The sequence below is a fragment of the Capsicum annuum genome, unplaced genomic scaffold, assembly GCF_002878395.1.
Source record: "Capsicum annuum cultivar UCD-10X-F1 unplaced genomic scaffold, UCD10Xv1.1 ctg82915, whole genome shotgun sequence".
In the NCBI taxonomy this organism is placed as follows: Eukaryota; Viridiplantae; Streptophyta; class Magnoliopsida; order Solanales; family Solanaceae; genus Capsicum; species Capsicum annuum.
The window spans coordinates 350,684-362,550 of NW_025893742.1; positions in this window are offsets into that span (position 1 = coordinate 350,684).

Sequence of the window (11,867 nt, forward strand, 5' to 3'; positions counted from 1 at the left end):
AATTTAAACGGACCATACTGGGATGAAACTAAAACACCCTGGCATGCCTCAGTTAATTTTTTGCCAAAAGCCATACCCTTAACCCATGCCCACCCCCAAACCCGTGGGCTATAGCACACCAATTTTCCCCAAAAATGCCCCGTTCGCACCGTTACGCTCGTTTGTCAAACCAAATAGCAACGAAAATTAAAACGAACCATAATGGGACGATCCCCCACCTCCATCGCACGCCCTTGTCAATTTTTGGACCAAAGAACTATCGGATCCCCAGCCCACCGCCAAAATTGTGGGCTGTAGCATACCGATTTAGCCTAAAAATGCGCCGTTTGCGCCTTTTCACCCGTTTGTCCACCCAAATGGCCACAAAAATTTATACGGACCATACTAGGATGATCCCCAATATCCCTGACATGCCCCAGTTGATTTTTAGCCCACAGCATGCCCGGACCCCCGAGCCCACCCCCAATATCATGGGCTATAGCACACTATTTGTCTCAAAAAAACCCCGTTCACGCTGTTTTCCCCACTTCTCCACCCAAATGGCCATTAAATTTAAACGGACCACACTAGGACTATCCCCAACCCCCTGGCATGCCTCGGTCTATTTTTAGCCTACAGCACGCCCGGACACCGGGCCCACACGCCAAAACTGTGGACTATAAAACGCCGATTTGGCCCAAAAATACCAAATTCTTATTGTTATGCCCGTTTGTCCACCCAAATGGCCACAAAAATTTAAACGGACCACATTGGGATGATCCCAACCTTCCTAGTATACCCCGATCGATTGTCGTCCCATCCCTAAAATCATGGGCTGAAGAACGTCGATTTGGACCAAAATCATCCCCTTAGCATTGTTTTGCCCGTTTGTCCACCCAAATGGAGATAAAAATTTAAACGGACCAGAATGGGACGATCTCCAACCTCCCTGGCAGGCCTCGATAGATTTTCGACCCATATCACAACTGAACCCACCCCAGAAACCGTGGGTTCTCGCACACCAATTTGACCCGAAAATGCCCTATTCACCCTATTTTTCTTATTTGTCCACCCAAATGGACATGAAAATTTAAACGAACCACACTGGGACAATCCCCAACCTTCCTGGTACACCTCGGTTGGTTTTTGACCCACAGCACACCCGAATCCCGGGTTCACCCCCAAAATAGTGGGATATAGCACACCAATATGGCCCATAACACACCCAGACCCTGGGCCCACCACAAAACCGTGGGCTATGGCACACCAATTTGACTCAAAAATGCCCCGTTCGTGTTGTTTTCCCCATTTTTCCACCCAAATGGCTACGAAAATTTAAACGGACCATACTGGAACGATCCCCAACCTTCCTGGCATGCCCTGGTCGATTTTCAACCCACAACATGCCTGGACGCTGGGCCCAACCCAAAAACTGTGGGCTATAGCACACCAATTTGGCCCAAAAATACCTCGTTCGCGTTGTTTTACCCGTTTAGCAACACAAATGGCCACGAACCCGGAGCCAACCCCAAAATCGTGGGCTATAGCATATTGATTTAGCCCGAAATGCCCCGTTCTTGCTGTTTCCCCTGTTTGTCTACCCAAATGGCCACGAAAATTTAAACGAACCACACTGGGTCGATCCCCAACCTCCCTGGCACTCCCCTATAGATTAAAGGCCCAAAGCACTGTCGAACCTTGGGTCCACCCCTGAAATCGCGGGATATAGCTCACCGATTTAGCCAAAAAATTCCCCGTTCACTCTGTTTTGCTTGTTTCTCCACCCAAATAGGCACAAAAATTTAAATAAACCACACTGGGATGATCCCTAACATCCCTTACCTGCCCCCATCGATTTTTCGCCCACAGCACACTCGGACCACGAGCCCACCCCTGAAATCATAGGTTATAGCACATCGATTTGGCCTGAAAATGCCCCATTTGCACTGTTTTGCCCGTTTTTCCACCCAAATGGCTACGAAAATTTAACCAGACCACAATAAAATGATCCCTAACTTCCCTGGCATACCCCAGTAAATTTTTGGCCAATAGCACGTCCGGACCCCGAGCCCATCCTCAAAATCGTGAGCTATAGCACACCGATTTTGCCCAAAAATGCCCTCTTCGCGCCGTTTTGCTCGTTTACCACCCAAATGGCCGCGAAAATTTAAACAAACCACACTGAGATGATCCCCAACCTCCCTAGCATGTCCCAGTCAATTTTTAGCCCAAGCACACCTATATCTCGGGCCAACCCACAAAATCGTGGGCTATAACATAATAATTTGGCCCAAAAATGCCTCGTTCGCACCGTTTTGTCTATTTGTCCGCCCAAATGGCCACAAAAATTTAAACGGACCACACAGTAATGATCCCCAACCTCCATAACATGCCCCGATTGATTTTCGGCCGACAGCACGCCTGGACCCTAGGCCCACCCCCGAAACTGTCCACTATAGCACACTGATTTGGCTTAAAAATACACCATTCACGCCATTTCGCCCCTTTTTCCAACCAAATGGCAATGAAAATTTAAACGGACCATACTGGGATTATCTCCTACCTCTGTGGTACGCCTCGATTATTTTTCAGCCCACAACATGACCGGACCCCGAGCCCACCTCTGAAATCGTGGGCTACACCACACTGATTTAGCTTGAAGCTTCCCCGTTCGCATCATTTTGGCCGTTTGTCCACCCAAATGGCCATGAAAATTTAAACGGACCACACTAGGAATATCGCCAACCTCCATAACATGCCCCAGTCAATTTTCGACCCACAGAACACCCGGACCCTGGGCCCATCCCCAAAACTGTGGGATATAGCTCATTGATTTGGTCTAAAAATGCCCCGTTCATGATATTTTCCCCATTCGTCCACCCAAATAGCCATAAAAATTTAAACCGACCACACTGGGATGATCCCCAACCTTCCTAGCATGCCCCAATCAACTTTTGGCCCACAGCATGCACGAACCCCGGGCCCACCCCCAAAATTGTAAGTTATAGCGCACTGATTTGGTTCAAAAATGCCCCATTCATGCCCCGATGGATTTTGGTCAACTGCATGCCCGAAACCCTGCCCAATTCCAAAACTGTGGACTATAGCACACTGATTTGTCCCACAAAAACCCCGTTCGCATGGTTTCGCCCGTTTTTCCACCTAAATAGTCAGGAAAATTTAAACGGACCATACTGGGATGAAACTAAAACTCCTTGGCATGCCTTAGTTAATTTTTGGCCAAAATCCATGCCCTTAACCTACGCCCACCCCCAAACCCGTGGGCTATAGCACACCAATTTTCCCTAAAAATGCCCCGTTCGCACCGTTACGCTCGTTTGTCAACCCAAATAGCCACGAAATTTAAAACGGACCATAATGGGATGATCCCCAACCTCCATCGCACACCCTTGTCAATTGTTGGACTAAAGAACTATCGGACCCCCAGCCCACCGCCAAAACTGTGGGTTGTAGCATACCAATTTAGCCTAAAAATACCCCGTTCGCGCCGTTTCGTCCGTTTGTCCACCCAAATGGCCACAAAAATTTATACGAACCATACTGGGATGATCCCCAATATCCCTGACATGCCCCGATTGATTTTTGGCCCACAGCATGCCCGGACCCCCGAGCCCACCCCTAATATCATGGGCTATAGCACACTATTTGGCTCGGAAAAAACCCCGTTCACGCTGTTTTGCCCGCTTCTCCACCCAAATGGCCATTAAATTTAAACGGACCACACTAGGACTATCCCCAACCCCCTAGCATGCCTCGGTCTATTTTTAGCCTACAGCACGCCCAGACCCCGGGCCCACCCACAAAACCGTGGACTATAGCACGCCGATTTAGCCTAAAAATACCTAATTTTTGCTGTTACGCCCATTTGTCCACCCAAATGGCCACAAAAATTTAAACGGACCATATTGGGATGATCCTAACCTCCCTAGTATACTTCGATGGATTGTCATCCCACCCCCAAAATCGTGGGCTGAAGAACGCCGATTTGGACCAAAATCATCCCTTTAGCATTGTTTTGCCCGTTTATTCACCCAAATAGAGACAAAAATTTAAACAGACCAAAATTGGACGAACCCCAACCTCCCTGGTAGGCCTCGATAGATTTTTGGCCCATATCACAACTGAACCCACCCCACAAACTGTGGGCTATAGCACACCGATTTGACTTAAAAATGCCTAATTCACCCTATTTTGCTTATTTGACACCCAAATGGACACAAAAATTTAAATAAACCACACTGGGACAATCCCCAACCTTCCTGGTATACCTCGGTCGATTTTCGACCCATAGCACACCCAGATCCCAGGTTCACCCCCGAAACAGTGGGACATAGCACACCAATTTGGCCCAAAAAAGCCCAGTTCGTGTCGTTTCACCGGTTTGTCCATCAAAATGGCTACAAAAATTTAATTGGAAAAGACAGGAACAATCCCCAACCTCCCTGGCATGCCCCAGTTGATTTTTGGCCCACAGAACGCCCGAACCCCAAGCCAACACCTCTGGCCCACTCCCAAAACTGTGAGCTATAACACATCGATTTGGCTTGAAGCTTCCACATTTTCATCATTTTACCCATTTGTCCTCCCAAATGACCATTAGAATTCAAACGGACCATACTAGGATGATCCCCAACCTCTCAGGCATGCCCCAGTCAATTTTTGACCCACAGCACGCCCAGACCTTGGGTCCACCCCCAAAACCATGGGCTATAGTACACTAATTTAGCTGAAAAATGCCTCGTTCGCGCTAATTCGCCCGTTTGTCCACCCAAATGGACAAACAAATTTAAGCCGACCACACTTGGATGATCCCCAACCTCCTTGTATGCCCCGATCAATTTTTGGCCTACAGCACACTCGAACCCCTGGCCCACCCCCAAAATTGTGGGCTATAGCACACTGTTTCGGCTTAAAAATGCCCTGTTTCCATCAGTTCGCACCTTTGTCCACCGGAATAGCCACAAAAATTTTAACAGACCACACTGGGATGATTCTCAACCTCCTTGGTATGCCTCGATCGATTTTTGGTCCACAACATTCTCGGACCCCTACCCACCTCCGAAACCGTGGGATATAGCACACCGATTTATCCCAAAAAATCCCCGTTCACATCATTTCGCCAGCTTTTCACCCAAATGGCCTGGAAAATTTAAACGGACCATACAAGGATGATACCAAACCTCCCTGGCATGCCTCGGTCGATTTTTGGACCACAGCACACCTGGACCCTACGCTAACCCCCAAAACGTGGGCTATAGCACACCAATTTTGCCCGAAAATGCCTAATTCGTGCAGTTTCCCTCGTTTGTCAACCTTAATGGCCATAAAAATTTAAACGGACCACACTGGGATGATCCCCAAACTCCCTGGCATGCCCCTATCAATTTTTAGCTCACAAATTCCTGGACCCCAGCCAACCTCTAAAAATGTGGGCTGTAGCACACCGATTTAGCCCAAATATGCCTCGTTCGCACCTTTTGCCCATTTGTACACCAAAATATCCACGAAACTTTATACGGACCATACTGGGATGGTCTACAACCTCCCTGACACGCTCCGGTTGATTTTTGGCCCACATCATACTCAGACCCCCGAGCCCACCCTCTAAACCGTTGGCTATAGCACACCGATTTGGCCCAAAAATGCCTCATTCGCGCCGTTTTTCCTATTTGTCCACCCAAATACCACTTAAATTTAAACGTACCACACTAGGACGATCCCCAACCTCACTGATATGCTCCGATCGATTTTTAACCCACAGCACACCCAAACCTCGGGCCCACCCCCAAAACCACGGGTTATAGCACACCGATTTAGCTTAAAAACATCACGTTTATGTCGTTTTGCCCGTTATTCAACCAAAATGGCTACGAAAATTTAAATAAACCATACTGGGATAATCCCCTACCACCCTGTCATGCACCAATCAATTTTTGGCGCACAGCATGCCTAGACCCCGGGCCTACCCCAAAAATCGTGGGCTATAGCATGCTGATTTGGCTCGAAAATGCCCCATTCGCGCTGTTTCACCCGTTTGTCCACCCAAATGGCCATAAAAATTTCAACGGACCACACAGGAATGATGCCCAACCTCCCTGGCATGCCTTAGTCAATTTTTAGTGCACAGTACGCCCAGACCCTGGGCCCAACCCCAAAATTGTAGGCTATAGCACGTCGATTTAGCCTAAAAATTCCTTATTTTCATCGTTTCGCCTATTTGTCAACCCAAATAACCACAAAAATTTAAACGAACAACACTGGAATGATCACATACCTCGCTGGCATGCCCCGGTCTACTTTTGGTCCAAAGCACGCCCTAGCCCACCCATGAAACCATGGGCTTAGGAAGCTGATTTGGCTCAAAAATGCCCCGTTTACAATGTTTTGCCCATTTGTCCACCCAAATTGCCACAAAAATTTAATCGAATCACACTTGTATGATCCCCAACCTCCCTAGTACCCTCTGTAGGTCGATTGTCGGCCTAGCCTTAAAACTGTGGGCTATAGAATGCCAATATGGTCAAAAATCTCCCCTTTCGCATCGTTTTGCCCGTTTATCCACCCAAATGGCCACGAAAATTTCAACAGACCAAACTGGGATGATCCCCAACATCCCTGATATGTTCCGATCGATTTTTAACCCACTGGACGCCCAAAACCCATGCCCACCCCCAAAATCGTGGGCTATAGCACGTCGATTTAGCTCGAAAATGCCCTGTTCACGCCATTTTTCCCGTTTGTCCACCCAAATGGCCACAAAAATTTAAACGAACCACACTGGGATGATCCCCAACCTACCTATCATGCCTCATTCGATTTTCGACGCACAGTACACTCGGACCCCAAGGCCCAAAATCGTAGGCTATTGCACACCGATTTGACCCAAAAATGCCCCGTTCGCGCCGTTTTGCCTGTTTTCCACCCAAAAGGCGACAAAAATTAAAACGGGCCATACTGAGATGATCTTCAACCTCTCTAGAAAGCCCTGGTCAATTTTTAGCCCACAGTATGTCTGGACTCGAGGCCCAACCCCGAAACCGTGGGCTATAGCACACCAATTTAGCCCCCAAATGCCAAGTTTGTGCCCTTTCGCCCGTTTGTCCATACAAATGGCCACAAAAATTTAAATGGACCACACTGGGACGATCCCCAATCTCTATTACAGGCCCAGGTTCATTTTCTGCCTAAAGAACGCTCGAACGCCGGGCCCACCCCCAAAATCGTTGGCTATAGCACACCGATTTGGCCTAAAATTGCCCCATCCGCGCCGCTTCACCAGTTTGTCCACCCTAATGGACATGAAAATTCAAACCGACTACACTGGGATAATCTCCATCCTCCCTGGCACATCCTGGTAAATTTCTAGCACACAGCACGCCCGGATCCTGGGATCACCCCCAAAACCTTTACATATAGCATACCAAATTGGCCCGAAAAAGCCCTGTTCATGCCGTTTTGCTCGTTTGTCCACAAAAATAATGACAAAAATTTAATCAGACCACACTAGGATCATCCCCAACCTCCCTGGCAGGCCCCGGTTAAGTTTTGGCCCACAGAATGCCCGAACCCCGAGTCAATCCCCGAAATTGTAGGCTATAGCACATTAATTTGGCCCGAAAATGCCCCATTTGCACTGTTTCACCCGTTTGTCCACACAAATGGCCACAAAATTTTAAACGAACCACACTGGGACGATCCCTGACCTCCCTGAAATGCCCTGGTCAATTTTTGGCACATAGCATGCCCAAACATCGAGCAGGCCCGGACCCTGGGCCTACTCCTAAAACCATAGGCTAGAGCACATCGATTTGGCCCAAAAATACTCCGTTTACGCCGTTTCGCCTATTTGTCCAACCAAATGGCCATGAACCTCTCTAGCATACCCTGATCAATTTTTGTCCCACAGAATGCTAGAACCCCGAGCCAACCCCTCTAGCATGCCCCGATCAATTTATGGCCCACAGAATGCTAGAACCTCGAGCCAACCCCTAACACCGTGGGCTATAGCACACAGATATGGACCAAAAATGCCTCTTTCATGCAATTTTGCCTGTTTGTCCCCGCAAATGGTCATGAAAATTTCAATAGACCACACTGGGATGATCTCCAACCTCGCTACCATGCCCCGATCAATTTTTCATCCACAGCACGCCCAACCCTGGGCCCACTCCTGAAACCGTGGCCTATAGCACGCTGAGTCGGCCCAAAAATACCTCGTTTGCATCGTTTTGGCCATATGTCCACCCAAATGGCAACAAAAATTTAAACGGACCATACTGGGACGATCCTTAATCTCCCTGGCAACTCCCGGTCAATTTTCAACCCACTGCACGCCCGGACCCCGGCCCACCCGCAAAATCGTGGGCTATAGAACACCAATTTAGCCTGAAAATACGTAACTCATGCCATTTCACCCGTTTGTCCACCCAAATGACCATGAAAATTTAAACCCACCACATTGGGACAATACCAAACCTTCCTGGTACATCTCAGTCAGTTTTTAACCCACGGCATGCCCGGATCTCGGGCTCACCCCAGAAACTGTGGCCTATAGCACACCAATTTAGCCCGAAAAAGCCTCGTTCATGCCGTGTTACCCATTTGTCCATCAAAATAGCCACGAAAATTTAATCGGACCAGACTGAGATGATCCCCAAACTCCCTGGCACGCCCCGGTTGATTTTCAGCCCACAGCACGCCCGAACCCCCGGCCAACCCCCTAAATGGTTAGTTATAGCACACCGATTTAGCCCAAAAATGCCCCATTTGCATCGTTTCACCCGTTTGTCCACCCAAATGGCCACAAAATTTTAAACGGACCACACTGAAATGATCCCCAATCTCCCTAACTTTCCCTGGTCGATTTTTAACCTAACGCACGCCTGGACCCCAGGCACGCCCCCAAAACTGTAGGCTATACCACATAGATTTGGCCCAAAAATGCTCCATTCGCGTTATTTTGCCCGTTTGTCCAACCAAATGGCCACAAAAGCTTAAACGGACCACACTTGGATGATTCACAACCTCCCTAACATGCCCCAGTTAATTTTTAGCCCACAGTACGCCTAAAACCCGGGCCCACCCTACCCATTTGTCCACCAAAATGTCCATAAAAATTTAAACGGACCATACTGGGATGATCCTCAACCTCCCTGTCATGCCCCAATCAATTTTCAACCAACAGTACGCCTGGACCCCGGGCCCACACCAGAAAACGTGGGCTATAGAACACAGATTTGGCCTGAAAATGCCCCTTTCATGCCATTTTACATGTTTGTCCACCCAAATAGCCATAGAAATTTAAACGAACCACACCGGGATGAACCCTAACTTTTCTGGTATGCCCAGTTGATTTTCGGCCTACGGCACACCCGAACCCACGGCCTACCCATGAAACCGAGGGCTATAACACACCAATTTTTATTGAAAATTCCCCGTTCACATCGTTTCACCCATTTGTCCACCTAAATAGCCACAAAAATTTAAACGGACCATGCTGGGATGATCCCAACCTCCCTGGCATGCCCCAATTGATTTTTGGCCCATTGCACATCCAAAACCCGAGTCCACCCCCAAAACCATGGGCTATAGCACATCGATTTGGCCCAAAAATGCCCCGTTCATGCCGTTTCACCTATTTATCCACCTAAATAGCCACGAAAATTTGAACGAACCATACTGGGATGATCCCCAACCTCCCTAAAATGCCCCAGTTAATTTTTGGCCTACAACACGCTCGAACACTGGGCCCAACATCAAAACCGTGGGCTATAGCACACCGATTTATCCCAAAAATGCCTCATTTCAAGCCATTTTGCTCGTTTAGCTTCCCAAATGGCGATGAAAATTTAAACGGACCATACGTGGATGATCCCCAACCTCCCTGGCATGCCTCGGTCTATTTTCTACCCACAGCATGCTCGTACCCTGAGTCCACCCCCCAAACCGTGGGCTATACCACACAAATTTTACTTTAAAATGCCCCGTTTGCGCCGTTTTGCCCGTTTGTCTACCCAAATAGCCACAAAAATTTAAACGGACCACACTGAGATGATCCCCAACCTCTCTAGCATTCCTCGGTTAATTTACGGCCCACGGTATGCCCGGACCCTATGCACACCACTGAAATCATGGGCTATAGCAAACCGATTTGGCCCGAGAATGCCCTATTTGTGCCGTTTTGCCCATTTGTCCACCCAAATTGCCACGAAAATTTAAATGGACCACACTAGGATGATCCCCAACCTCACTGGCGTGCCTCGTTTAATTTTCAGCCCACAGTCCACCCGAACCCCGAGCCTACCCCAAAATCGTGAGCTAAAGCACATCGATTTAGCCAGAATATGTCTCGTTCATGCCGTTTTGCCCGTTTGTCCACCCAAATGGCCACAAAAATTTAAATAGACCATACTAGGACGATCCTCAACCTCCCTGCCATATCCCGATCAATTTTTGGCCCAAACATGCCAAGACCTCGAGCGAACCCCCGAAACCATGGGCTATAGCACAACGATTTGGCTCGAAAATGCCCCGATATCATCGTTTCACCTATTTATCCACCCAAATTGTCACGATAATTGAAACGGACCACACGGGGATGATCCCCAATCTACCTAATATGCTCGATAGATTTTTGGGCCACAGCACGCCCGGACCCTGGACCCACCCTCAAAACTATGGGTTGTAGCGCACCGATTTGTCCCAAAAATGCCCCATTCGCGCCGTTTTGCCCGTTTGTCCACCCAAATGGCCACAAAAATTTAAACGGACCATACTGTAACTATCCCTAAATTTCTTGGCATGCCCAAGTCGATTTTCAGCCTACAGCACGCCTGGACCCCTGGCCCAACCCCAAAACTGTGGGCTATGGCACACTGATTTGGCCCAAAAATGCCTCATTCGTGCCATTTTGCCTGTTTTTCCACCCAAATACCCACAAAAATTTAAACGGACAAGCAAAGTGTCACTCTTGGTGAATCCCATAACTAAATCTTTCGTACATCTTTCATTGAGTTTTTAATATTTCATTCAAAGGATCCTTGGTTATATTGCAAATATGTACAACCTTCGCATGTTGAGACTAACCCTCATGCCATGAGGAGTTTGTATTTGTTTGTCCTCTTTTTGGTTTTGCCAGTTTTAGATTCGAGGTCGAATCCTTTTCAAGAAAGGGAGGATGATACGGGACAAATGGCCATCTTATATTTTGATGACATCTTTAGAGGTCAACACATAGAGGCTCAAGACTTGGTCACCTCGAGTATACAATAACATGCATTGAGGACCCGTTTTGAGCATGTCATTAAACAAACCCGTGTGTGAAAGATTGTGTGGGGGCTTACATTTAATGTCAATTTGAGACTACAAGTTTTGAAGCATGACCCCATGGTTTTGGAGCATTGAAGAAGCACCTTTCATTAAGGGTATTTTGGGATTGCACATGTTAAAGAAACAACCCATGACCTCCCCTTTCATTAAGGTTATTTTGGTTCATTATACTATGTAATAAGCTAGGATACATATAGTCTCTTATTAGGTCTTTTCTCTTTAGTTGATGAATGATAAATGTATGAAACACTTGAAAATACTCTCTCTTGAGAGTAGACCACCTTAGTGTAGTCTAATTTAGGTCTTGGAAAAGCCATCCTTAGTATAGAGCTTGGAAAAACCAATACTGACCTTCTATTGGAAACGGTGGATCTTGAGGTAAGTTGATTTCCTTGGTGGTCACCGTAAGAGTGTGGTTTTGATTCCTACATTCTTTAGGGTTAGTGTTGAAATACACGTTGTTCTTAATCTTGTAATAATCTTGGTCTCACTATCTATCCTTTCATTAATTTGCAAATATGTGTGTTTTTGTGTTTGTC